This window comes from Silene latifolia, unplaced genomic scaffold, assembly GCF_048544455.1.
Source record: "Silene latifolia isolate original U9 population unplaced genomic scaffold, ASM4854445v1 scaffold_122, whole genome shotgun sequence".
NCBI classification, from domain to species: domain Eukaryota; kingdom Viridiplantae; phylum Streptophyta; class Magnoliopsida; order Caryophyllales; family Caryophyllaceae; genus Silene; species Silene latifolia.
Window position 1 is genome coordinate 172,215 of NW_027413128.1, and position 3,994 is coordinate 176,208.

Here is a 3,994-nt window from a genome sequence, read left to right on the forward strand (position 1 = left end):
AAGACCGCAATCTCTAGTCCTAATTCCTCCTTATGGCTTGAAGCCATGAAGTCCGAAATGGATTCTATGCATGAAAACCAAGTTTGGGACTTGGTAGATTTGCCTAAAGGGGCAAGACCCCTTCAATGCAAATGGATATTCAAAATCAAGAATGGCATAGAAGGACATGACGATGTCTACAAAGCTAGGCTAGTGGCAAAAGGATTTACCCAAGTCCAAGGTCTCCATTATGATGAGACCTTCGCCCCCGTAGCCATGCTAAGATCCATACGGATTTTGTTAGCGATCGCCGCATTTCATGATTATGAAATATGGCAAATGGATGTCAAAACCGCTTTTCTAAATGGGCATTTAGAAGAGGAGGTGTACATGATACAACCCGAAGGTTTTGTTGATTCTAAAAATCCTAACAAAGTGTGCAAGCTTAAGAGATCCATTTATGGTCTTAAGCAAGCATCTAGAAGTTGGAATCATCGATTCAATCATGTTATAAAGGAAAATGGCTTCACTCGAAGTGTTGAGGAACCATGTTTATACATGAAATTTAGTGGGAGCAATGTTGTGTTCCTAATCTTGTATGTCGATGACATACTACTCATTGGAAATGATATTCCAATGTTGTCTTCTGTTAAGAAGTGGTTAGGTAACCACTTCCAAATGAAGGATTTAGGAGAAGCACAACGCATATTAGGTATCCGGATCTATAGAGATAGATCCAAGAGGATATTGGCACTGAGTCAAGAGTCTTATGTTGATAAGATTCTTCGACGGTTCAGCATGGACAAATCCAAAAGGGGTTTGGTACCTATGGTAACCGGGACGATATTGAGCAAGACTCAATCTCCCTCCAAACCCCATGATGTTGAACGCATGAAGGAGATCCCTTACGCTTCCACTGTTGGATCGATCATGTACGCCATGATATGCACACGTCCTGATGTCTCGTATGCTTTGAGTATGACAAGTAGATATCAAGGAAACCCAAATGAGAGTCACTAGATTGCCGTCAAGAACATCCTTAAGTACTTAAGAAGAACTAAGGACTCTATCCTACTGTTTGGAGGAGATACTGAGTTGCGTGTTAATGGATACACGGACTCAAGTTTTCAAACAGATAGAGATGACATGTGACACGTCTGTCGCGTACCTGTCAAAAATAAAACCTAACGGTCTCAACTAAAAATGTAGCAGAGGCAGTCGAGTATCGAATCCTCAGGGAGGTAATGCAACTACAGCTGTCTATTCTAATCCTACGGTAACAATGGGGGTTGATTGAATTTTTGGTTTCTAAACTACGGAGTTGAAAGGAAAGAGAAATAAAACAGAGAGCAGTAAAGGCAATGAAAATGATTTTAAACTATCAATGAGAGAGGAACATGCCGGGAATTCGGTTCACTACGGTAGTTCAACAACTTAGCAGTAAATGACTCAGACGAACTAATGCGAGACGGATATTAGAAGGTCCTTTCGGTCCACTTCCCACCCTAAAATACCACTAACTTAACTTTCGTCCTCATTAGGGTAGTCTACTGTTTATAGCAGGCCTATTTAGTCCAATCTTTCGATCCAGGATTAATTGTAGCCAGATTAATGGGTGACATAGAAGCGTGCACTCAACTAGGTCGAGAATTACAGTTATATTGCTATAGTGACAGGGTCTCTTAGTCAATTCGTCTAATTCATTCACTACGTCGTCATTATTCTACCGCAGATCCCCTAATCCCAACATGAAGGGGTTTAGCTACTCATACTCATAACTAATCTAACAGCAAATAATTTCCCAGCAGATATCATGACGAAATAACAATAAAATGCAATAATAGAAATTAGGGCAGAAAGAATAATAACAAAAACAAGAATTAAAAAGCAATAGAAGGTTAATTATTATTAAAGAAGGAAGAAGATTACAATCTAAGCGATTCCGGCGTAAAGAACTCGAAATCCGACCAAGCAATCCGAAAATGAAAGTAACAGTAGAAGGTTTAAGCAACGTAACTAGTTCTCCAGTGAAGGAAGGTAAAAAGATAGATAAAAAGATTAAGTAAAAGATGATCCTAATTAACCTAGTAAACATAGGTTAAATAGCCAAAACCCCTAAGTGTTTATGCGGAAATACTAAAACACGGACTAATTAAGCCCACGAAGTCAAAAGCCTCTCGATCGAGTAGATTAGACTACTCGATCGACCATCAGCTCAGCAGAAACTCCTCGATCGACCTTCAGGGAACTCGATCGAGGACGGTCATGTGTGGATCACTCGATCGAGTAAGCGAGCTCGATCGAGTCTTGGGAAGCTTAGGAATCACTCGATAGACCACCAAACAGCTCGATAGACCACCGGGTCTTCAATTCACTCACGTCTTCACCAAAATGCCTCGTAAAGCGTGCAACGACACTTCTAAGTGCAACATCTCACTCTGGGATGGTCCCGTCTCCTCTAAATGCATGCAAAAGGACAGAAAAGAGCATGGTTCCGCTACTTTCGCGATCATTCCTACAAAAAGGACCAAATACACCAAAGTAGCCAATTCGGGGCAAAATAATATAAAAATAGCATAGAAATGCATAGAAATACGTGCTGAAATAGGCCAAAAAGACTATACATTAGGCACGTATCAAATCTCCCCAAACCAAACCTTTACTCGCCCTCGAGTAAACTCAAAACAAACTAATGGAACGGAAATGATAACTCAGAGCTAGCTTAACTTGTCTACTTGAACCAATTTAATGCAACGAAAATCAATGGTTAAAGCTAAGCAGTCAATACGCAAACGAATTATAAGCTGTTCAGAATTAAAGCCGACCTATCGACCTTGCAAGACCAACAAAATCGGGACTCTCTCGTGGTCACTCTTCTCTCATGAAGCAAAGGGTAAATGTTATATGTAAAAGAGAGAAGAAAGGACAGTCACTCACCTAACTGCGACCTACATAGCATGCATGCAACAAAGATGAAAGACAATTCAAGTACTAATGCACAAATTCCAACCAACAATGTCCGTCACAGCCGAGGGTATGCAAACAATATGGGAATAGTGAGGTTCAGGTGAGAAAAGGCAAAACAAGTTATGGAAATGTGGAGGTAAAAGCGTCAAGCTAGTTCCTAACAGGACCATAATAAACCATCCGGATCTCAAACTGACTGAAAGACTAAACACAGGTGCCCTTCACTTGGCACAAAACTCACTAGACTCAAACACAATCTCCTCAAAAATATAGAATAAGAATGGAGGAGTCAGACGGTCACAAAATTCCCTTTTTTTTAAACACATCGTAAATCGAAACATGACTAATGAAACAACCAACCCTCTTGTCGATTGTACATCTTCGAACATCTTCTCAACTCTGACAAGAGGGGACAACTTTTTACACAAATTCTCTTTGTTTCTTTTGCTTATCAGTTCTTTTTCTGTTTTTTTTTTCATTTTTCATTTTTTTTTTTTTTCTTTCTTTCTTTCTTTCTTTCACGTTTCCTTTTTTTTTCTTTTTTCAATACTCCTTTTTTTTTTCTTTCTTCCTCCTTCCTCGACACAAACACCAACTCCAAACGGGAATTACAGACCAAACTGCAATGGAAAATATACCACAAAAGGACAGACTAACTAGCTTGACTAGGCAGGCTTAGTTTGGAATGTAGCTAATGGGTCAAAAAGGCAAGTTTTGGTCAATGTGGAGCTAAATGGGTGAAAGGTGTAAAGAAAGGGAAATTGCAAGACCCTCCCTGCATGTGACACCAACCACGAACCCGAATATGTGCATTTGACGAGAAATTGAATGTCATAAATGTGCAAATGAGACAAACATGCTATGCAAGGAGTACTACTCTCAAAATTCCTAATGAACTGGTCATGAATGTCACCAGTTATGGCTCTAAAACTCAGAATTTTTTTAGTAGTTTGCCAGTTTATTCGGTCAAGTCTAAACAGTCAGCTATTATTTGAACAGAAATTCGTAGACTATGCGTATGACAAGGCTAAAAACTATCAATAAAGTG